General features: G+C 41.8%; 1 long non-coding RNA gene across 1 annotated transcript in view; it reads right to left on the reverse strand.

Moving 5' to 3' along the window:
• The window catches only part of LOC309701111, a 206,582-nt gene extending 182,964 nt beyond the window's left edge, over positions 1-23,618 (reverse strand). Inside the window, exons 1-2 of the long non-coding RNA XR_014274872.1 lie at positions 23,587-23,618; positions 23,051-23,185 (exon numbers count right to left, since the gene is read on the reverse strand). This is a non-coding gene — a long non-coding RNA (uncharacterized lncRNA). The remainder of the gene's footprint in view (positions 1-23,050; positions 23,186-23,586) is intronic.
• Between the last annotated feature and the right edge of the window lie 2,332 nt (positions 23,619-25,950).

Raw genomic sequence — 25,950 nt, forward strand, 5'->3', positions numbered from 1 at the left:
GATAAAAACAGACACACTTGCACTCCACATACAGACAGATATGCAGTCGTACAATGGCAAGTCCTGGGGCGCAGGCTTCTTAGTATTTTAATTGCATGTGTATTTTGACAGGATAATTTCAAGAACAGGACACTGTCTGCCCACTAGTGCCTTTCTGTATTCACTTAACGATCACTCAAATGCATCTTTAATGACCTGAGAGACGCATTTATTCAGTTTTATAACAGTCTGATGCATGCGTCTATATTTGTGCACGTATCTGAGCTTTGTATTTAAATGCAGGATCACCTACACAAATGGAAACTTTCAGAGGTCATCCACAGTGTAATATTTGTGAATCCATTAGGCTGTCACAGGGACTGATAGAGTCCCCATGGAAACAATTACTGAATAATCCAGCTATTATATTTTTAATCTCTAGATTGGAGCTCATAGTCGTTTATTGCATGGATTCATTAAGTTGACTTATGAATTATGTTTTATCTTGGGTTCTATATCGGTGCTCATATGATAGATATGTGATGATTTGCGAGAAACTAGAAAATGTTTATTGTAACATACAGGGAGTGCAGAATTATTAGGCAAGTTGTATTTTTGAGGAATAATTTTATTATTGAACAACAACCATGTTCTCAATGAACCCAAAAAACTCATTAACATCAAAGCTGAATGTTTTTGGAAGTAGTTTTTAGTTTGTTTTTAGTTTTAGCTATTTTAGGGGGATATCTGTGTGTGCAGGTGACTATTACTGTGCATAATTATTAGGCAACTTAACAAAAAACAAATATATACCCATTTCAATTATTGATTTTTACCAGTGAAACCAATATAACATCTCCACATTCACAAATATACATTTCTGACATTCAAAAACAAAACAAAAACAAATCAGCGACCAATATAGCCACCTTTCTTTGCAAGGACACTCAAAAGCCTGCCATCCATGGATTCTGTCAGCGTTTGGTTCTGTTCACCATCAACATTGCGTGCAGCAGCAACCACAGCCTCCCAGACACTGTTCAGAGAGGTGTACTGTTTTCCCTCCTTGTAAATCTCACATTTGATGATGGACCACAGGTTCTCAATGGGGTTCAGATCAGGTGAACAAGGTGGCCATGTCATTAGTTTTTCTTCTTTTATACCCTTTCTTGCCAGCCACGCTGTGGAGTACTTGGACGCGTGTGATGGAGCATTGTCCTGCATGAAAATCATGTTTTTCTTGAAGGATGCAGACTTCTTCCTGTACCACTGCTTGAAGAAGGTGTCTTCCAGAAACTGGCAGTAGGACTGGGAGTTGAGCTTGACTCCATCCTCAACCCGAAAAGGCCCCACAAGCTCATCTTTGATGATACCAGCCCAAACCAGTACTCCACCTCCACCTTGCTGGCGTCTGAATCGGACTGGAGCTCTCTGCCCTTTACCAATCCAGCCACGGGCCCATCCATCTGGCCCATCAAGACTCACTAATCAAGACTCCATAAAACCTTAGAAAAATCAGTCTTGAGATATTTCTTGACCCAGTCTTGACGTTTCAGCTTGTGTGTCTTATTCAGTGGTGGTCGTCTTTCAGCCTTTCTTACCTTGGCCATGTCTCTGAGTATTGCACACCTTGTGCTTTTGGGCACTCCAGTGATGTTGCAGCTCTGAAATATGGCCAAACTGGTGGCAAGTGGCATCTTGGCAGCTGCACGCTTGACTTTTCTCAGTTCATGGGCAGTTATTTTGCGCCTTGGTTTTTCCACACGCTTCTTGCGACCCTGTTGACTATTTTGAATGAAACGCTTGATTGTTCGATGATCACGCTTCAGAAGCTTTGCAATTTTCAGACTGCTGCATCCCTCTGCAAGATATCTCACTATTTTTGACTTTTCTGAGCCTGTCAAGTCCTTCTTTTTACCCATTTTGCCAAAGGAGAGGACGTTGCCTAATAATTATGCACACCTGATATAGGGTGTTGATGTCATTAGACCACACCCCTTCTCATTACAGAGATGCACATCACTTAATATGCTTAATTGGTAGTAGGCTTTCGAGCCTATATAGCTTGGAGTAAGACAACATGCATGAAGAGGATGATGTGGACAAAATACTCATTTGCCTAATAATTCTGCACTCCCTGTACTCTAAAAAGCAGTATACCCACAATATACAACTGAGGGCTGAAACACTGACAAAATGACTAGCTATTTTAGATCCTCATATTGATGGAGTTAGTAAGAGTTGGTTAGCTTTTAAACAGTTCAAACAAAGAGACCGAGAGGCCATTAAGCGATTGCCTTACAACCATCAGTCACTAGGGAAAAACCTGTATTAACAGCTGGCTGGTGCAGATTGCTGGCAGTCGCTAGGTGGCTGTAAAGTGGTATACGGTCCTGCACCAAAAAACCTTGTGACTGCATTGGTAGCAGATTGCCACAGTTGCAAACTTTTGCTAAATATGCTAACTACTTGTAAAGCACTTTGAGAAGTGCAAATCAGAAAAGGAAAAGGTTTGCCTTCAAATTAGAATTTGGAATTTTTGAATTGTGTCGGTTTCATCAGTCAGACACAACCTTTACTTTGAAGGCAAAGTTTACATGCAGCATAGCATATAATCAACAACCGATGCTCTCTTGTCTCGCACTGTTTTGTTGTTGTTTTTTCTTTTTTCTTTTTTGTGCTTACTGATGACATCATGAGCCAGTCTGAGCTCTAACCTCCCAGAAATAGTAAAACTAAAACAATTCACTGAAAATGTATCCAAAAATAAAACACAATTAAATCAGTATACTCCTTACAGATTTTCCACAGATTCATGAAATGTCCGTTTTCTAACCACTCTTGGATCGCAATACTAGCAAAACCGAAGAACTCACAATGACGGTTTTGGTGCACCAACCTCTTGGTGACTGATTTCAGCTAGTGACTATTCTCTAACTGGCTGCAATAGAATACACATTTTCCCTAGCAACTGGCATTTGCAAGCAGTCTCTACACCATATGTTTGGTTCCTGACGCAAAAATATATACTAATCCTCTGATAAAGCACACTTTGTGTAGCTAACTGTTAAAAAGATAATCTTAGCAATAGATTAGGAAGATAGTTTAGTTTGCTAAGGCAATTACAAACACACTGTTATTTATTATTCTAGTACATTACAATTTGTAATATTACCAAATGATTTAGGTACTTTGCAGAAATTTGAGACATTAAAGCTAATTTGATTTGAACCAAATGAGTGAACCAAGTCTTGCTGCATGTGTAGGCTAACTAAGTGTTATGATTCCACAGTTTTCCCATTCTTCGCGATGCCTCAGTGCTGGCGAGATCCACTTTTTTCTCCTAAAAGGCTCGGGTCTTTTGAATGTTTGGTTCTGGGTTCTTTGTCTTGTCTTGATATTATGCCACACTGCCTTAAGGGCCTTGACACCCTTGAGGCATGCTTCAGTTTTTGCTAGCAGAGAGATTTTGCATCCCTGCATGTAAATTCTAAGGAGAGCCACAAGCTGTTTTCCCTTCCTGTGGTGGTGGATGTTAATTAGGCCCGTCTCCGTGAAAAATTGCCAAATAAATACATAAATAAGAGAGAAGATGATTGATTGCTGGTCACATCAGAGATGGTTAATGTCATTTGCATGTCCGTGATATGCCATCGGTTTGGAGAAAGAAACACTCAGTGATTCACTTGACTGAGACTCTTTCACAGGTTAAAACTGACAACTAGTAAACAAAACATATTAGCTCAGAAAGCAAATATCACAGAGCACTACAGCTTTTTAAGTTGACATTTTAAAAACAAACAAGATGACAACCATGCTGGTTACTCTGTGTGACTGCAGTTTGTTTAGATACTGCTTTCTGCTAACATTAGCCTACCTTTTATACAATGACAATAGCACTGTCTAAAAAACATGATTGACATTATCCTGATATATTGCAGACATAATATGTTTGTGTGTGTGTGTGTGTGGGGGGGGGGGGGATTGTGTTGCTTACATTGTTGAGATATACATTGCTGTGCTTGAGAGTCACCATCTACCGGAACCAAATTCCTTGTATGTGTCTGTGCATATACATGGCCAATAAATGCGATTCTGATTCTGATAATGATTAGCATTTCAACCATCATTTGCCATGCTGGCATGCTGACAGTGAGTAATTAGCAGTACACATTCTAGAGCTTTTAAATGTTTCCTTTTCAGCATAGAAACTCTGCAGGAAAACAAGAGTCTCTACAAAACACTTCAGCAATCAGTTACAAATATTTCAGTGTGGTAGCCCAACTGATTACCTTCTAAAACCCTGTTAATACTATAGCTAAAAACTTAGAAAAGGGGGATAAGTGAAATGACCCTTACTTGCATACGCTGCAGTGTAAATATTGAGAACAGTAAAAAGGAACCACAATGCACATATAGACAATGGCAAAGACAAACCCTCAGGTCGTCAACACTGTGACGCTCTCACACAATTTATTTCCTGGCAATAGCTTCAGACTTTCAACTAGAGCACATCTGAAAGCATTGAAGTGGAAAGTGCAGTCAATAAGGGTTTGTCAGGCTGGCACATACGATCCTCCATGCTGCCTGATGTAACATTGGAGTAGCAACTGATGTCCTTTCACTGTATTCAGCTGTCAATATAAAGGGTTTTATAGACAGCTCATACAGCGCATGCACAGCCAGTACCCACTGTTAAAGCTTTTCCAACATGCCTGTACCCAGCAAACTAAAGCTAAAAACACTGCTCTGGAGATTTACATCAAACTGCACTTTCTGTATTTCTCTTTGATTTGTGTCTTCCACCTGGAGCATTAGGAAATTTGGAACGCTGAGCTCAGTTTCACTAAAAACAGTCTGAATACTGACAGACCTATTGAATCAAGAAATCGTTTAAATAGAACCTGTCTGACAAAGTGAAGCAGGCTAAAAGCAACACATTAGAGCCATTACCCACACATGGCGAACTGACCAAAATTACTCCAAGAGCACATGGATGACTCATCCAGGAGGTCACAAAACCAGGCTTCACATGTCTCAGTTAAGGTCAGGGTTCATGATTCAGACTGGGAAGAGACTGGGCAAAAATAACATCTATGGGAGCATTCAAGTAGAAAAACAGTGCTAACCAAAAAGAGCACAAAGGCTCATCTCACATTTGCCCTAAAACATCTTGATGATCCCCCAAGACTTTTGGAAAAAATAGTCTGTGGACTGATGAGACAAAAGCAGAACTTTTTGAAAGGTTTGTGTCGCATTAAATCTGGCATAAAACTAACACAGCATTTCGGAAAAGAAACATCATACCAACAGTACAATATGGTAGTCGTAGTGTGACTGTCTGGGGGTGTTTGCGGTGTCATGACCTGGATGACTTGCTTTGGTAAATGGAACCATATATTCATCAGTCAACCAAAACATCCCGAAGGAGAATGTCCAGCTACCTGTTCGTGACCTCAAGCTGTAGTGAAGTTGGGCAGGACAATGATCCAAAGCACACCAGCAAGTTTACCTTTGAGACTAGTCAAAGTCCTAACCAGAATCCGATTGAGATGCTGCGGCATGACCTTAAAAACACAGTTCATGGCCGAAAACCCTCCAATGTGGCTAAATTACAACAATTCTACAAAGAAGAGCGGGCCAAAATTCCTCCATAGCGCTGTAGAAGACTCATTGCCAGTTATCGCAAATGCTTGATTGTCATTAGGTGTGGTTAAGTGTGACAGAACGGGGGCAAAAACAGTTTTTGACAACACCGTATCTAAAGCAAAGACAGAGGAGTCCGATTGTGAAGCAGTAAGCTGAGCGATTTTCTGTTCACATGTAGGTTTTCAGGAAAGGGATGCAAGTAGAGTGGCTCTGACTGACCAATAAAGGAACACTGCTTCAACATGCCAATCACAAGGTAAGACCTTCCTTGCCACTTACCCTAGGACCATAATTCACAAAATGGACATGTCATGTTCCAGTGAATAACATTTAAAACTGTTGACTGAGGCCATACGTGTAAATGTCATAGATTTAGTAAGACAGAGGCTTGTTTTTTTCTTTTGACTTCTATATAATCAAATTTATGTCTGTGGTTGCCAAACACCATAGAAAGAGCTGAATCAACAACACAGAACAGAGAATTCTCTAGAATACCATGCCACTTCTTTTCCTGTGTACATCTTTAGACCCACCAAGGTTAAATCTTTTATGCGGGACAAACTTGTCTGCCCGGAAATCAGATTGGTGTTGGAATTTTGTATTCATCCTTTTCATGCATTCTGAGTCTTTTTTGTTTTCTGTTTTTGTGTGTGTGTGTGTGTGTGTGTGTGTGTGTGTGTGTGTGTGTGTGTGTGTGTGTGTGTGTGTGAGAGAGAGCGAGAGAGAGAGAGAGAGAGAGCTAATACAGTAAAGTTTTACTGTTTAGCTACTCCTTAACAAGGAATATTGCTGCTGTTGCACACCTTATCTGACTGCCCTTGGTGTCATCATGAAATAACAATGCAGTGCACACGTCCAGCCACACGAAGAGAAAGTGAGAGACTGAAAGAGGGGGAGGAAGGCAAAGAGAAAGGAGGGTGCCTCACAAATTACTGCTCCTGCTTTCATGACATCGGAGGGGGGCTTATTTGGTTCACTTCGAATGTCAGAGATGGACAAGAAAAAGAACGAGAGAGAGCGCGGGAGATAAGGGACCAACTGTGGGGAGAAGATGTACTCTGTACAACGACTGAATAAAAGTGGGGAGATTTGGACAAGGATTTCTCCTTCCATCCGTTGCTGCATTAATTCAGAAGCTTTGCTCTGTTTACCGAGAATGCGCTGACATTTTCTCCTTGCAGCCTTTGTCGTGCTGTCATGCAATCACAGCCTTGGATGTAACACAGTAATTATAAAAGTCAATATTGAAAAGATCATCATGCAAATTGGTGTGTGCATTGGGAGTGATGATGCGATGCAAATTCTATTAGCATAATTTGGTCTATCTAAACAAAATCGGTGCTTGGTGTCAATCATACAGCTTGATGAACTGTAATGGTTAACCCTAAAATCAATGAATAACATTCCAAACTATTAAACAATCACACATATCACAAATGGGTTATCCCACTGTCCATTTGCTCGTTACTTTTATAAGCTTTAATCAGCGCACTGGTTTGAATTTTGCAGATTTGCATTGTGGAATTGTGCTACAGGCAAGTTGTCTTCTCTCCTGTTTCCCCCATCTCTCTTATCTCAAACTCCAGGGTCCTTTCTGTTACTTTTGGTGAGTTGGCAGCTAATGTCCAACCCTGACGAGAACCACTTGTGAGGACAATTCCAATTTCACAGCAGGTGGGAAAACAACACTTTTATCCGACTGAAATTGTTCAATTAGCTCCAAATAAAGTCAAACATTTATCTGCTTCCTCCAGGGGTTATGGATGAAGAAGTGAAAAGAGAAGAAAAGACCTTGATTTTGCCCATTTTGGGCATGCTATGATTTTTAATTACCCAGCGGAAGGAGTCTTTTATTGAGCTACACGGCTTCACACTGTCACCTGTCCTCTCTAATTGTGCGTCTTCACTCCTGAGGGGAGTTGGAGGGGAATGTAATTACAGTGAGATCAATAGTCAAGCATCAACGATGACACAGTAACGATTCATATTATATGCAGATTGATTCATTTCCGGACATTGTTTAGTTTAATTTAATGGAAGTCTGCACGCTTGAGGGGGGCAATTTTCTGACATTCAGAGAACGGGGCTATAAAGACAATTATACGGGTAAGTTTAATTGTCTGGGAACTATATGGACTGATTAAATACCACAGTAAGAGCAACTAACAGCAGCGTTTAGGGTAATTTTGGAGGCATGTCGGACACTTACAAAGTCAGTTAATTTTATGATTTTTTTAAAGGTTTTACAAAAGGTCTTGCTAATGCTTGAGAAAACCATTTTCTGTAAAGCAACACTGTAAGTAAAGTGGAGTCGTGATAGCAGTTCACTGAAACTCAAATGCTAATTGTCAACAGACTGTATTTTCAGGCACCTTTCAAAACACTCAAGGTCACTTTGTACAGAACAGTTAAAAATAATAAGAATAAATAAAAATACCTGGCAAGACAAGAGTTAGTGTTACGGATGTGCATGGGAATTCCAAAGGCGAGGAGTAGAGCAACTGATGGCTCTAGACCCCGTGGTCTTGAAATTAGGGAACGGACATACTGTAAGCTGGAGGGCGGAAGAAGAAGACCTGACAGTATCAATGGGTGTGCTGACATGCAGAAATTTTAGAGCGGTACTGCAGCAAGGTTATGGATTGCCTTAACGGTGAAGAAGAGAATCTTGAAATCAATATGATATTTAACCAGAAGACGATGGAGCTGCTGAATGACACTTGTGACTAACGGAAAGCATTCTGGTGATGATACGAGCACCAGAGTTCTGGACCAGTTGAAGTGCATGGACTTGAAAGAAAGACGAAAAAGAAGAGAGTTAAAATAATCAAGGTATCGTAACCAAGGTGTGAACAACGATGGCAATACTGTTAGGTGAAAGAGATGGATGGAGGCAATTAATGTTACAAAGATGGATGTGTGTTATTGATGTGCACTTAAAAAGAAAGCATAAAAACAGATCAAAGCAAAGATGCCACCTAGAATCGATGCCTGATGGCAGGATCTCAAAAATTCTTGAAAAGGTAGTTTACAAACAATTAATGTCCTTTTAGAAGAACATGGTATTTTAGAAGTTTTCCAATCTGGTTTTAAAGCTTTATATAGTACCGAATCTGCCCTTTTAAGAGTTTTCAATGATGTGTTTTTAGCAACTGACTCAGGTGACTGTTATTATCGTGCTTTTAGATTTAACTGCTGCCATATCATAACAGTTATCATCCACTGTTATGATACAGTGGATCACAACATTTTAATTTCCCATTTAGAGCAGTTGGTGGATGTTAGGAGTACCACACTGCAGTGGTTTAGATCCTATTTGGCAGAGCGAACTTTCTCTGTGAAACACCGCCTTTGCCTCCGCGAACACATCGGACTACAAACACGCACATTACCAACTCCGGAAGACGATCAAAGCAGCCAAACGTGAGTACAGGGACAGGGTGGAGCAACAGTTTGACAACCCTCGGAGTATGTGGCAGGGACTAAACACGATCGCAAACTTTAGAGGGAAAACCAGCACACCGCAGACCACGGCTTCTCTGTGTGAGGATCTAAACGTATTCTACGCTAGATTCGACACAGCGAACACCATGAGACCGGACAGTGTGCGCACCGCGGATGACGTCAGTGCGCACACTGTGTCTGAGGAGGATGTGGGGAGGTGCTTCAGGAAGGTGAACGCACGCAAAGCTACTGGTCCGGACGGGATTCCCGGCCGCGTCCTCAAGTCATGCGCAGCTCAGCTGGCTGGAGTGTTCACGCACATCTTCAACCTTTCCCTCTCTCTGTCTGTAGTCCCAGCCTGCTTCAAAATGGCCACCATCGTCCCTGTACCCAAATCCTCCACCATCTTCTCATTGAACGACTGGCGACCTGTAGCCCTGACCCCCATCGTAAGCAAATGCTTCGAGAAGCTGGTCAGGGACTTCATCTGCTCTGCACTACCCGACTCACTGGACCCTCTACAGTTCGCATACCGCCACAACAGGTCCACTGATGATGCCATAGCCCTGACACTACACACTGCCCTGTCACACCTGGAGAAGAGAGACATGTATGTGAGAATGCTGTTTGTAGATTACAGCTCAGCATTCAATACCATCGTTCCCTCGAAGCTGGATAGGAAACTGCAGGATCTAGGACTGAGCAGCTCCCTCTGCAGCTGGATCCTTAGCTTCCTGTCTGACAGACGCCAAGTGGTCAGACTGGGCAGCATCACCTCATCCCCCATCACACTGAACACTGGTGCTCCACAGGGGTGTGTACTGAGCCCTCTCCTGTACTCACTCTACACCTACGACTGCACAGCCACTAACAACTCCAACATCATTGTGAAGTTTGCGGACGACACTACAGTGGTGGGTCTTATCACCAACAGTGATGAGACAGCTTACAGGGAGGAGGTCAGCGCCCTGACCCACTGGTGTCAAGACAACCATCTCACCCTCAACGTCGCAAAGACAAAGGAGTTGATAGTGGACTTCCGGAGGTGCAGAGAAGTACACACCCCCATCACCATCAGCGGCGCTGCTGTGGAGAGAGTGAGCAGCTTCCGGTTCCTTGGTGTACATCTGGCTGAGGATCTTACGTGGTCAGTACACACAAACAAAACAGTGAAGAAGGCCCAGCAGCGCCTCTTCTTTCTCAGGAGACTGAAAAGATTCGGCATGAGCCCCCGCATCCTCCGGACCTTCTATCACTGTGCCATTGAGAGCATCCTCACTGGATGCATCACCACCTGGTATGGCAACAGCACCGCCTACAACTGCAAAGCTCTCCAGCGAGTAGTGCGGTGCTCTGAACGGATAATTGGAGGTGAGCTTCCCTCCCTCCAAGACATCTACAGGATGCGGTGCCTGAGGAAAGCGGGGAGGATCATCAAGGACTCCAGTCACCCCAGCCATAAACTGTTCAGACTACTTCCAGCAGGAAGGAGGTTCTGCAGCATCCGGTCCCGTACCAGCAGACTGAGAGACAGCTTCTTCCACCAGGCCATCAGACTGCTGAACACGTCATAGACACCTCACCTTCACTACTGGAACTTTAACATTATGCACTCCATACTGTACAGCAATGCCACTGTTTTGCACATGTCTCAACTCTGTATATTTTTATATTTTTTATTTATTGTTTACTCTATTTAATTTGTAAAATATGTGTACGTGTAGAAAAATATTTAGTATACACATCCAGAAATGCATATACTATTATATATTGTACATATATTTATTAGTTTCAGATGTAGCCATTCTTGTATTTTGCTTGTTTACATTATTGTATTTTGCACAACTCTGTTGCTTGTGAAGCTCGCACACAAGAATTTCACTCACATGTGCTGTACCAATGTACCTGCACATGTGATGTGACAATAAAAAAAGTGATTTGATTTGGTGAGTTTGTATCCTCTGCTGGTCAAAGGAGCTTGCAAAGAAAAGCGTCTGTACTTCTTTAAGTTACTTGAAGACGTTTCACCTCTCATCCGAGAAGCTTCTTCAGTTCTAAGGTCAAATGGTGGAGAATCCCAGATATAAACCTAGTGGGAGTAACCCCCCACAGAGGGACAAAAGGACCCCCTGATGATCCTCTAATCGCCTGAGCCAAGGTGTGAAACTGGGTGTGGGTCCCAATCAGCCAGAGTTTCGGGTGAGTTCATTGTGAAACCTGGCCCCACCTTATCATGCGAATTCCTGAGGTCAGATGGCCCAGGATGTGAGTGGGCGTTAAGGCGTCTGGGAAGGGATCTCAAAACTGGATTATAGATGGCAGAGAGTTGGTGTCGTAAACCCCCGCCTCTGTTCAAAGATGGTCACTCACAGTGGACATAGATGGCTTCTTTCACTCCTCTTTCAAACCATCTGTCCTCTCTGTCCAAAATGTGAACATTGGCATCCTCGAAAGAGTGTCCTTTATGCAGATGGACTGCTGAGTCTTGTCCTGTGGAGGTGGCGCTTCTGTGTTGCGCCATGCGCTTGTGAAGTGGCTGTTTGGTCTCTCCAATGTAGAGGTCTGGGCATTCCTCGCTGCACTGTACAGCATACACCACATTGTTAAGTCTGTGTTTTGGCGTTTTGTCTTTCGGGTGAACCAGTTTTTGTCTGAGCATGTTGCTGGGTCTGAAATGCACCGGGATGTCATGCTTGGAGAAAACTCTCCTGAGTTTTTCTGATACACCGGTTACATAGGGGATGACAATGTTGTTGCGTCTGTCCTTCTGGTTCACCCGAAAGACAAAACGCCAAAACACAGACTTAACAATGTGGTGTATGCTGTACAGTGCAGCGAGGAATGCCCAGACCTCTACATTGGAGAGACCAAACAGCCACTTCACAAGTGCATAGCACAACACAGAAGAGCCACCTCCACAGGACAAGACTCAGCAGTCCATCTGCATCTTAAGGATAAAGGACACTCTTTCGAGGATGCCAATGTTCACATTTTGGACAGAGAGGACAGATGGTTTGAAAGAGGAGTGAAAGAAGCCATCTATGTCCACTGTGAGTGACCATCTTTGAACAGAGGCGGGGGTTTACGACACCAACTCTCTGCCATCTATAATCCAGTTTTGAGATCCCTTCCCAGACGCCTTAACGCCCACTCACATCCTGGGCCATCTGACCTCAGGAATTCGCATGATAAGGTGGGGCCAGGTTTCACAATGAACTCACCCGAAACTCTGGCTGATTGGGACCCACACCCAGTTTCACACCTTGGCTCAGGCGATTAGAGGATCATCAGGGGGTCCTTTTGTCCCTCTGTGGGGAGTTACTCCCACTAGGTTTATATCTGGGACTCTCCACCATTTGACCTTAGAACTGAAGAAGCTTCTCGGATGAGAGGTGAAATGTCTTCAAGTAACTTAAAGAAGTCCAGACGCTTTTCTTTGCAAGCTCCTTTGACTACGATGACCTGGATGACTGAGAACCTTCACAGACATATCCTCTGCTGCTTCTCTTCAATGTGGGGTCCCACAGGGTTCAGTTTTAGGCCCTCTTCTTCTCTCCCTATATCTCCTACCCCTTGGCTCTATTTTCAGGAAACATGGGATTTCTTTCCACTGTTATGCTGATGACTCCCAGATTTATTTCCCACTTAAAAAGATAAATGGCTTCTCAGTAGATCCTCTGCTCAGATGCCTTGTTGAAATAAGGGCCTGGGTGGCTTTGAACTTTTTACATTTTAATGAGCAGAAAACGGAAGTGATGGTTTTTGGTGGCACTTCTGAGACCACTACTATGGATCTTGGTTGACTGGCACAGTATGTTGAACCAATCATCACTTATCTGGGAGTTAAAATGGAGGCAGATCTTAAACTTGAAAGCCAGGTGAGAGCTGTTGTAAGATCTAGCGTTTTTCATTTGAGGCAATTAGCCAAAATAAAGCCCATCTTATCAAAACAGCTTTTTGAGACAGTAATCCATGCCTTTGTTACATCTAGGCTGGATTATTACAACGCATTTTATTGTGGGGTTAGTGATGCATCCATTAGGCATCTGCAGGTTGTGCAAAATGCTGGAGCACCCCTTTTAACTGGAACAAAAAAGTCTGAGCGCATTACACCCATTTTAATTTCACTCCACTGGCTACCTGTACATTTTAGGATTGCTTTTAAAATTCTCTTTTTTTTTTTTAAATCTCTTATGTGCATACTAACCTATCTACGTTACATAGTTAGGTGATTTTAGGACACCCTCAGTGACATGAATTTGCCTTCTAGAAACCAAGAATATGGCATTCCATCCAGTAATTAAGGGATTTCAGTTGAACTACCTACCTTACCCACCTCCCTTCCTATTTACACCACCAAAAGCCTTTAAATTCCTAGTATTTGTATTTACACATGATTACATGTTATGTAAATCTTATATTTCAACTGGGTCTGGCCACATCAAGTGAATTGTTATCTATAAAAAGAATAAGCATTGCTATCATACGTTAACATTTTCCCTTTCTTTTAGCATTTATCAGTGTCCCGTAGCGTTAAGGTGAAAGAGAATATTTGATGGATGGGCCATCGACTTGGAAGGCCACTGAGGATATGTAAGCGTGTCTACCAAAGACTTTAAAGTGCAAATAATCCACAGAAATACATTCTGTACAGCAGACAGCTGTCTCCCCGATGTAACGTAGCTACCACTGAATGCTTGTCAGCTTTTACTGACAGTGCAAGTGCGTATTCAAAGCAGACATCTATAGTAAAATGGCACACTGGAAAACAATGACAAAGGATAGGTCCTCTGAGTGGCTGAGTCATTTCAGGATGACACTAGGATAGACGGAAAGAAAAAACACGGGAAATAAACAGCAAGTGACAGAAAGAGAAAAAGGAAGAAAAGGCATGCTGAAGGACTGAAACAAAGAGAAATGTCAAAAATAGATAAAAGTTCTTTTGCGTGTCACTGGGATTCTATGAAGTGTGTCCCCCTGAGACAGTGACACCACCCCCCAATGCCCAAGAGGAAACATAATATTAAAAAAAGGCAAAAGTCTGTTCTCTGCAGTGGTCACTGTGTCACAGCAGACGATGGGGAAAGGTCTATTTGTCACAATAATTTTTTTCTGTCCAGGACCATTTCAGCCAAGCATTCATTACTGAACCCCTGAATTCATGCAACATTAAACTGCCAGTAACCCAGCTGGTCACTTTCTCCATCTGAATGAAACACTGGAGCAGAAACCACTTTGAGGAAATACACTTTGCAAAGGTACAGCATGATAAATGAAGCAATATTAGTTGCTGTGGACTAATGTTTGTCCGAAACAGGGAGCTTGATTTCATTAGAATTTTTCAACAGCACTAAAATGCCCCGAGAGGACTATTTGCAGAGTAAGATCCATTTAAAGGGCATTTAGAGAAACATTTTACAAAGGTGTTCTTTGGTTAAAGATTTATGTCCTACGCATGGCAGATTTATGACACTTCTTGTGATTATGTTCTATGTGAAACTCAGTGTCACTGCTATAGAAAGTTTGTATACGTACTTTTTTAGTGTCATAATCCAAGTCGAATTGTTTTGGTTACTAACAGGTTGCCGCAGCTGCCATTAGTTTACATGGAAGATGATCACTTATTTTAAAGCACTAACTGATTGATAGTGAAACTGAAGAAAGCAAGTAAGATGCAACTTTTACTTAGACTCAATAGTCTCAATTTCCCATTTGTATATATGTTTTCAAGTTTCACAACCAGTTAGCAAGTGTTTGCAGACAACTTGACAACTCCCCCTAATCTGCTAGCAACTAAAGGAATTACAATGCTTTTAGTGGAGGACAGCTTCAGCACCCAGCAACCACTTGACAACTGGACATTGAATGTTTATTTTTGCCTCATGAACAGAAGTTTCCAGGGTGTTGCCACCTGGTCTGTAGCCCTGTCAGGCTGAAGCCATAAAAAATCAAATCATATTACAATTATATTGTACTTTCACAAAATGTTCTAAGTATATTGCTTTTTTTAATATTTACTTAAAAAAACAAGTATAAAGTGCTATATGGCTTGCCTAATAACCTTTCTGGCAACACTTGGATTATTGACAGTGAAGGGGTCTTGAAGGACTGAAGTTAAAGAGATCAACCTTGTTTTAATAAACTGATGTGGACATCAAATATCTTTCTTTCACCGTAAATATTTTCCCTGTATTTGAGTAATGTCTGAAAATAAAAGGCTTGGCATTTGTATTAAGTTTCTGCCACATTTTATATTATGTTTCTACTGTTTACATCCCTGACATACACAACACAATACTTCAATTCTGCATACATTAGATATTATTTACTAATAGCTGCATTAGTTTATCTTTAGCTTATATGGCAGAACTAGCTAATTTAGCAAAGCTTTGGTGGTGTCTAATTTCCTAATTATGAATCCCATTATTAATTTATTGTTTTGACTAATGCCCAGCTGCATCTGTACCATGATTGCACATCTTTGATATGTCTTTGTTTTTCTTTGTTTGCCAGTTTCCGTCTCCTGCCAAGAGTAAATCACAGTGATCATGGCTCTCTTGTGATGAGTGGGGAACAAAATAACTAGCTATCAATGGACGCACCAAGGACAGAGGTGGGAGCCAGGAGCTCCACCCTCTCTCTAACCCACCCCAAAACCTCTTGAATAGAGGGCATTTGGGTGAGTGAAGTGTTTGGAACTCCAGTTGTATTTACTTCTAGCCTTTTATTTCACCAACAGAGAGAATATAAATATCCCTATCGGTTCAGACTGCCTCCCTTAAGAAAGACATTTGACTTACTTATATAGAGGTGGAGTAATGTGCTTTTGGTTTTTCTAAGGAATATTACCACATACATGGAAATAGAGATGGAAGATTTCTTATTACCTCTTGTGTAATTAAAAAAGACATTAATGTTAGCAGATCTATAGCAGTACAGGCATCAAGTGCTTTTCCCCCTACTTTCTCTCATGGCCATTGCTTGTGTAAAAGGTACAGAAGCTGTCACATTGTTGAAAGAGGAAACATATAAGCTGCAGCAAGGATTTCACTAATGCATCAACTTTGCTGTTCCTAATTAAGACAACTAAAACAGCTAATCACTAACAACATTGTGTCTAAATTAGTTTTATCTGAAACTGTGTCTAAACAAACTGAAAAGAGATAAAGATAAGTCTATGAGAGGTTCACTCTTTTATCTACCATCATTATACAACAAAGATAATAGCTTTCAAATGTTACATTGCTCAGAGTAGAAATGTTGTTTTCCTAGCCAAAGCACAAAGATGCCAATGTAGGACACTCACTATCTTTCATTTGGATTTTTTCCATACCTCTTATCTGCTTCTCTGAGGGTGTCATTGCTCCCAGTTTGTTTACTTCATTTGTTTTTATTTTGTTCAAGTTTCACTTTTTTTTTTATCACTGCTGCTCCACATTCAGCTGTTTTAACTTTCAATTGGTGATAGAATTGAAATAAGATATTTGTAAGTGCTGATGTTTGGGTGTGTTAAGGAGCATATGCACTGTCTTCACACAATAAATATGAACTAAAATTGTACTTGCATAGGTATAAAAAATATAGGAATTTTGACAGCAGCTAGTGAGAGGCAAGCAATCTATAAAGACTGTCTCTGTTGAGGAGCTACTGTGCATATCGGGGCTTCCACTTGTGCTGCTGGGGGAGCTCAATGGCAGATAAAATGCAAGCTGTCAGTCACCATAACCTCAATATACTCTGTTTTATGTCTTTGCAGTAAGCTAAAGTCACGCAAAAAAAAAAAAACATGTTTAAAAGAAAAGCAGATTCAAAGGTACTATTTATTTTATGACAAAATATGGAATATGGAAGCAGGGAGCTGTCTTTACAAAACAGATGGGAGACATACATATACAGGTGCCCAAGAGGGGATGGCTTTTCTCATAGAGGGAGAATGACTTCGAAGGACACTGAGGGCAGGATGGGGCGGGGGACATGCTTAGTCTGAAAGTCTGTAAACTCCGCTAGCATCATTCACTGCCACTCTTTTTCATATGGGTGATCGTGGCTCAAGAGTTCGGAGTTCGCCTTGTAATCGGAAGGTTGCCGGTTCGAGCCCCAGCTTGGACAGTCTCGGTCGTTGTGTCCTTGGGCAAGACACTTCACCCGTTGCCTACTGGTGGTAGTCAGAGGGCCCAGTGGCGCCAGTGTCCGGCAGCCTCGCCTCTGTCAGTGCGCCCCAGGGTGGCTGTGGCTACAATGTAGCTTGCCATCACCAGTGTGTGAATGGGTGGATGACTGGATATGTAAAGTGCTTTGGGGTCCTTAGGGACTAATAAAGCGCTATATAAATACAAGCCATTTATATTGTTCAGAATATTTTTGGGGTTATTTTGACTTATACCTAGTAACAGTTAGCCAATATTCTCTTGGTTAGGGTTAGAGTTAAGCTTTATATAGTGTTATATATGTTGCCTGATGGTCACGAACCAGTCTAGGTATGTGTGGCTGACGACAATGGCAAAACCCAACCCTAATCCTACTCCTAACTCCAGATTAGTGATTAGTGGAGTACATTCATCTTAACAGATTCTTGGTTAAATGATAGCATCCTATGGCTAGAAAGAATCTTGGTAACATGGGTCACAAAATAAGAGGCCAGATGTTCCCAATACTGATGTTAAATATGTAAGGCTGTTCTCCTTCTTGGGGCATCAAAGACCTATGTGTCAAATCTACAAGCAAGTTGTCCTTGGGTGTTGGTTCTTGCAATAGTCAGATGACAAATGTCTTTCATTCCATTCTTTCATTTTCTAGAATTTGTCTGGGTCTCGGTTGTGGGAGCAGAAGTCAAAGAGGAGAGTGACCAAAACACAAATGGCAGAGAAGTTCCATTCAGTGACATGAATTAGCAGAGGTGAGCTGCCCTCAAACTTTATGGTACAAAAAAACTTCAGTTGCTTAGTTGTTACAAAGGAATGAATTAGCTAAAAACATCAAAGGTGATTTTTTTTTAAATACCTGACTGTATTCAGGCTTATATCAGCTGAAAGCTGGTCACTTCGACATGGGCGAATTTACTCACTTTTGGGAGTCTCAAGTGGTCATTCAGTGAACTACAGTTTCAGGATTTCAATGTGGGCCTCATTTTTCAGCCTTAGGTTATTCCACCCAGTCACTTCAGAAGAAACATCTTCCTTATGTGAGACCCAAGGAAGCTGGATTTACATTTCCTCGTAATTTTTTTTTTGTTATAAGTATATACCGTAATTGTCGGGCTATAAGCCGCTACTTTTTGCACAAGCTTTGAACCCTGCGGCTTTTAGTCAGGTGCAGCTTTTCTATGGATTGTCCATGATTTTTGTCATATCGTAAGACGATTTGTTTTGTTTGTTCCACTGTTGTACGGCACTACGTTGCCTGGCAGAAGGGCATGTGATCAGACTCACAGTATTGGGGTTCAAGAGTGGTATGTTGGTCACATGTCCGTCCGCCAGGCAACATAGTGCCGTACAAGTAGCGCGAAAAACAAACTTCAAAGTAGCGCTACACGTTCAGCCGGAGGCGTGGATGACAAGCGGCAATAAACTTGCGACAAGCAAGTTATGCTCAACTCCACCGGTGGATTCTGACAGCGTGGAAAAGTGTGAAAACATCCACGATCACCAACGGATTTCGAAGGGCTGGACTGCTGCATGATGGAGAGGAGGACACCGCCACGGCCCTTAAGAGGGTGTTCGACTCTGACACTGACAACGAGGATTTCTTTGGTTTTGAAAGTGACAACGAAGGAAAGAAGCTGAGAGTGGATGACGAAGCCATCCTGAGCCTGTTCGTTTCCGACACTGGAGAAGAGGACTTTGGTGGTTTTAGTGCGCAGGAAGAAGAGAAAGATGGTGGTGAATGACTGACTTTTCTTCTTGTTAAAGCTGTGTCACTGCACCTGAGCCTAAAAGGTAGTCCGAATCTATTTTTCTGGTGTGCTATAGGTTACTGTTATGTACTACATGTGCAAATATGTACCCATAACTTGTTTTTCAAAATATTAATAAAAGGGGTGTGTCTCCAAACAGCCATCTCTTTCCTGACAATTCCCTTTGTGCATATTCTCTTACATATGATAAGTCAACATTGAAACACCTGCGGCTTTTAGTCAGGTGCGGCTAATGTATGTACAAAACAGGATTTTCCCCTGATTTTATCTTGTGCGGCTAATATTCAGGTGCGCTTTGTAGTCCGGGAAATACGGTAATTGCAAAAATTACAGCATTTAAAAAGGATCAGAAAACACAACAGATTCTCAAAATCTGTTTATGTACCACATGCATGTATGGATCAGTGATTAACTGCCAGATGGATCAACACACTGGAAATGTGCAGCAGGTACTGGCAGCTCCTTATAAGGTGTCCCACAAACCAGCTTTACTCTCAGTTTACTGAGGTGCACTGGAAAGCAGAGAGGTAAGGCTGCATGTGTGCAGAACAGAGAAGCCCTCCAGGACTGGCCTCGGAATCAAAGCTTAAAGGAAACACTTCATCCTCTAAGAGTGGCTGGCTGGCTGGTACTGACAATTGTGGCCAACTTTCTCAACATCACTAGCACATCCCCAAGAGTGACCAAAGCGGAACCAAAAAAATCTCATAACCTGGACTTCCCATGTTCCTCTGAATTCCCCCAGAAGCATAGCTGTGGCTTTCTCAGTTGTTGGGAGTGGGATCACATCTTTACTGAATCACGGTTGATGCTACACTTTGTTTAGGCCAATTCTGAGCCAAGAGCAGAGCAAAAACAATAGTAATTGGCCTCCATCAACTGGTCGACCTTCACAAGTCCTTTTCTTGCAAATAAGAACATAATATGAGGATGAAGTGTACAAGACAGGTGCTGTATCTTTGAAGGTCATTGAAGTTTCAATAGATGTATCAAATACTGACTTTTGTGACATCCAAACCTTTAAAAACATCTGTTTGCTGCTTATTTGGATTTAGAGAGGTGGAAGGATGTATTTTACATTTGAAAATTCAGGACTGATGCTGCTCTGAAAGCTCATCATTTCTCTGTGTTTGAGATCCGAAATGTGGCAGATTCACCAAAACATGAAATCCAAGATTAAGTAAACACCAGTCACCATGCCACTACAACCAATGTTTCTCCTCACAGGGTCTATGCGTGTGTATGTGTGCATCTCTCTGGTTGCTATGGTTATGTCTTTCTCTGGCTCAGTCTGCAGGCGGATAAATAATGCACACTAATGCTGGCATGGTGACAGCACTGCAGCAAGCTGTTGCTCACCTCAGCTCCGCTCTGGAAACACAACCACAGACAAAAATGTGCTCATTTGAAACTGTAGCCACATGGATGCATAAATACATGCCTGATAATATGCTTACAGGCAAGAAGAAGGTATTTTTTTTCTATCATTTCAAATATTGATTGAACAAAAGCTTAACAGAGCAGGCTGTCAGGCATACACCAGTAGAATGAGATATCAAAGTTTGTTTTGACACAACTGCCTAATGAAGCAGGTGAATAAACTTAAATGGATTGATGTCAATATCTTTCCCACTGTGCGCAGCATTCAAAGGTCTCCATCAGCATTTGCCTCTCCAGAAACAGACAGAAACAATAAATGAGGGTGGTGACGTCAAGTGACGAAGAGAAGGAGTAAGAAGCTTCAATGCAGCACCCTGTTATCTCTATGTATCTGGGTCCAGGGTTGTTTTTTAGATGAAGTATGGTACTCCTTTTTGTTGTCATTCACAAATCGCCCACAAAGTTGACATTCAATTGCATATTTTTGGCTTTGTTCTACATTATTTTTTTTATGCAAGCCGCCAGGGAAGAAGCCAAATATTTCTTCTGGCAAATAACTGACAGAAAAGGGGGCAGATGGGGCATGTTGATGAAAAGTGTGGAAAATCTAAATTACAGGTGTTGGCAGCCTCTTTTTAACCTTCTACATGCATTGGACATTTGTTAATCATTCATTTTGGTTTCACCTTTTTATGGTACACTAATAAGATATAACAAGATATATGATCCAATAACTTTGATGAAAAAGTCATATATATATATATATATATATATATATATATATATATATATATATATATATATATATATATATATATATATATATGCCTGCAAGGCAACATTGCAGGCATAGAGGACAGTTACAAGTACCTGGGGATCCCGCAGGCGAATGGGAACCATGAAGAGGCCGCTAGGAAAGCTGCAACCACCAAGTACCTGCAGAGGGTCAGGCAAGTCCTCAGGAGTCAGCTGAACGGTAAGAACAAGATCCGGGCTATGCTATCAACACCTACGCCCTGCCCGTGATCAGGTACCCTGCTGGCGTAATAGGCTGGCCAAAGGAGGAGATAGAAGCCACTGACATCAAGACAAGAAAGTTCCTTACCATGCATGGAGGGTTTCACTCCAAGTCCAACACCCTGAGGCTGTACGCTAAGCGGAAGGAAGGGGGCCAGGGACTGGTGAGTGTCAGCACCACAGTCCAGGATGAGACAAGGAACATCCACGAATACATCACAAAGATGGCCCCAACTGACCGAGTGCTCAGTGAATACCTCAGGCAGCAGAAACCCAAGAAAGTGGAGTAAGGCGAGGAACCATCATGGAAGGACAGGCCCCTGCACGGTATGTAGCACCGGCAGATAGAGGAGGTGGCTGATATTCAGAAACCCTACCAGTCACTGGACAAAGCTGGACTGAAAGACAGCACGGAAGCACTAATCATGGCAGCACAGGAACAAGAACTAAGCACAAGATCCATTGAGGCTGGGGTCTATCACACCAGGCAAGACCCCAGGTGCAGGCTGTGTAAAGATGCTCCAGAGATAACAGCAGGGTGCAAGATGCTAGCAGGCAAGGCATACATGGAACGCCATAACCAAGTGGCCGCCATAGTGTACAGGAACGTCTGTGCCGAGTATAACCTGGAAGTCCCAAGGTCAAAATGGGAGATACCCCAAGGGTGATGGAGAATGACCAAGCTAAGATCCTGTGGGACTTCCAGATACAGACGGACAAAATGGTGGTGGCTAACCACCATAGTGGTGGTAGACAAACAGAAGAAGACGGCCGTAGTGATGGATGTAGCGGTTCCGAATGATAGCAACATCAGGAAGAAGGAACACGAGAAGCTCGAGAAATACCAAGGGCTCAGAGAAGAGCTCAAGAAGATGTGGAGGGTGAAGGTGACGGTGGTCCCAGTGGTAATCGGAGCACTAGGTGCGGTGACTCCCAAACTATGCGAGTGGCTCCAGCAGATCCCGGGAACAACATCAGATATCTCTGTCCAGAAGAACACAGTCCTAGGAACAGCTAAGATACTGCGCAGGACCCTCAAGCTCCCAGGCCTCTGGTAGAGGAACCTTTTAAAAGGTTTTTTAAAGAACCTTTTTTGAGTGGTTCTTTAAAAAAACATTTTAAATCTTTCAAAATAAAATGCATCATAAATTGAATTTGAGTAGGGTAAAATAAATACGAGCACAGCACAGACATATATTAATGGTTTATTGTCATTTTGTAGTTACCAAAAGACAAAAAGGCATTTTAACCCTCAGCACAACATCACTACTAATACATGTCACATATTAGTGTTTTAAACAGTAATAATTAAATATATTTGCTATACTATAAATATATATATATATAAATACAATATCTACAGATAACACAACAATTAATACATGTATTGTTTAATTAATAAAACATCAGAAAGTGATAAAACACATTAGAAATAGCAATAGCTTCATAACAGACCAATAAATCAACACATTTTCATCAGCAGATGTTTGCATGTTCAGTAAAAATATTTCAACAAGTTTATGATTAAAATGATCAATGAACTTCAGCCTTATGCTATGTAATGAACGTTTCATGTTGTACTCATGGTCCTTTGTTAGTCCAGTTTAGGATAATGTCTCTGACGTATTTATCATATCAAATATATTTCATATCAAAACAAGCCCACACCTGCAGTTGTTTCAGTTTTTCACTGGTGTTTCCTGTCAGCTGGTCAACCTCACTCAGGTGGACATCCATATCAGCCAACCAAACGACAAGTTCCTCCCTTTGTGCTTCAAATCCCTCCCACTCTGAGACAAGGAGCTGAAAGAGAGAGAAAAGAGTCAATTATAAAGGAGAGAAAATGGTAAATGGCCTGTATTTATATAGCGCTTTACTAGTCCCTAAGGACCCCAAAGCGCTTTACATATCCAGTCATACACACATTCACACACTGGTGATGGCAAGCTACATTGTAGCCACAGCCACCCTGGGGCGCACTGACAGAGGTCGAGGCTGCCGGACACTGGCACCACCGGGCCCTCTGACCACCACCAGTAGGCAACGGGTGAAGCGTCTTGCCCAAGGACACAACGACCGAGACTGTCCAAGCCAGGGCTTGAACCGGCAACCTTCCGATTACAAGGCAACCTGCCAACTCTTGAGCCACGATCGCCCCAAAAGTGAAAAGTGAAACCCTCCTCAGAAGGTTTTGACTCGCATACCTGCAGTTGACCTGTGATGGACTCCAGTTTGGGATTCACGTCATCCCTCGCCGATGCCAACAGCCGAGTCTGCCGGGTGCCCTGGAAGACCTGAGTTAATGTTCGACTCCTCCTGGTTCATGTAATTCTATTTCGACTCCTCCTGGTCAGGCTGTCCAGCTGGATGATCCGAGGTCTCCCCTCTCGCGGCTGCCTCTGAACACAGAAACACAAATTGCATCTGAAGCAGGAGGTGCAGATTTTTTTGCTAATCTTTTCTAAATCCAGGCTAGATCACGTGGAGGTATTTGGAAAACTTTTTTGGCCAGTAGAAGACTGTTGTCTTGCAGAAAGTCAAATCAAACATATGCGATACACAATCAATTCACAAGAACACATTATAAAAAATAAGTCCAGTTCTTGGCTGATTTCAAGTGAATTCTGCATCAAAACAGGGTGACGAGTGTTTGCAGCAAATGTGAGCACAAAGCCTCACTTTGTACAAGCCTGCTATTAAAGTTCTCCTCTATGCAGACGACTTTCCTGTTTTCAAGGCACAACTTAGATCTGCTGTACGAATCTTATGGATACACACTAAATGAAACAATAGTGTGCATGACTCCAGATTCTGATCCCTCATCCTAATATGGTCCCAACATAGCAACAGCAATAATGCAAATGTTGAGGCTTCAAAATACAAGCCTCAAAATACAGCCATTGACCCATGTCAATGGCTGATATGGGTTTTATCATAAGGGTGATAAATATACAGATTTCAGTCTGTCTTAGAGATTTGATGGTCTTTTACCTGCAGATGCCCTATACGTGCCTGTTCCATGGTTTTTCACAACATTTTGCACATCACTATTTGATACAGGAAGTAGGTGAACTATAACAAGTCATCTTTCTTTGTGAGAGGACCATATTAATGAAACAAACCTCAATGTCATCATAGGGATCCCTAAAGATGCTCCTGCTGCTTCTCTTCCTCCTCATCCTAAGCTTCCTTCTCCTTGTCCTCGCCTTCCATCCAATTGTAATTCAACCTAATTGTGTTTCTCCCCCTCCTCTTCCTCATTTTGTTGGAGCTGTGAACACAATTAATGTGAATCTGGATTAATTTGTGCAAACAAGAAAAATCTACAGCTTTTTGGTCAGAGGTGCTCTTGTGATTTAAGCCGGGTAGAGTAGATTTATGTGTTGATGCTACCTGCTTCAGCTCTGGCTGCTGAGTGATATTTACACCCTGGCTGGATTACAAACTTTAACCATGTGCTGAACTTTGGCCCAGCGTTGATACCTCTTGTTAGTATAACGGCCTATTCTTAGCTTGTATGTATGATGTATGATGGTGGATAAATGAAATATACAAAAAAAATTAACTATATTACAAAAGAACATCTATCTTGGAAACATCAAATGACCGGAGCATAACTTGTCAACTAGTCCGAAAATAAGTTATACAGGAACAGTCAAAGACAGTCATGTCACATTTCTATTCACATTTCTATATAATTAGATTAGACAATAAAGAGTTATCTAATCTAATTATTCATTCAAAACACTTATGCATAGCTGTATTTTATACAGCTCATACAGAATTCAAAGTACAGGTTCATGTGAGTATTTAATGTACGGCTCAGATCTACAGAATTTCAGAGTTTCTAGAGCAGACACAGAGCTCACATCACAATAGGCTTCAGGCGCCATTTTAGTGACTTTAACAATATATAAAATTTTAATTTCGGTCTAGCTGACATTAGGTTATGTACGCAGCACGCAATTGAACCACATATTTTAGAAGTCAAAGGGTCAAATTAGCTGGGAGCACCTTCACTTAATTATAACAGTGGTTTTGTTACGAAAACAGTTTCTGTATACCGGATACTAAATTGCTGCTGGGTGCTTTGTAAAGTTTACAATAACTAGTATTATCATTATGCTATATTTTCAAAACTATATAATAATCTCAAAAGTAATGCCATGGAGTAGAAAATAGTAATGCTTTATTAAAATTTAAAACTAAAGTACAGTATTTGAATGTGTGTATTGTGTCTACTGTTTATTAACTCACCATATTCATAATGGGTTAGCGGGGTTAGGGGTGTGTGTGTGTGTGTGTGTGTGTGGGGGGGGGGGGGGGGGGGGTTAGGGTCTTTAAGCTTTCACCCCCCACCCCTGCCCCTAAGCAAATATTTCTAACTTTTATTTGAATATTCAGCTTCCTACCATCTTCTCTTAAAGGGTAATTGCCGGGTAACCCGCCCTCCCCCTTCGCACACACGTGCACACAAAGAAAACACACAGTATAATTCACAGCCTCGTTATAGTGAATAAATATTTATGCCATTTACACCATCAAACTTAGATTGCTAAGGATGAAGA

The sequence above is a fragment of the Aulonocara stuartgranti genome, assembly GCF_965226115.1.
Source record: "Aulonocara stuartgranti genome assembly, chromosome: 23".
Taxonomy (NCBI): Eukaryota; Metazoa; Chordata; class Actinopteri; order Cichliformes; family Cichlidae; genus Aulonocara; species Aulonocara stuartgranti.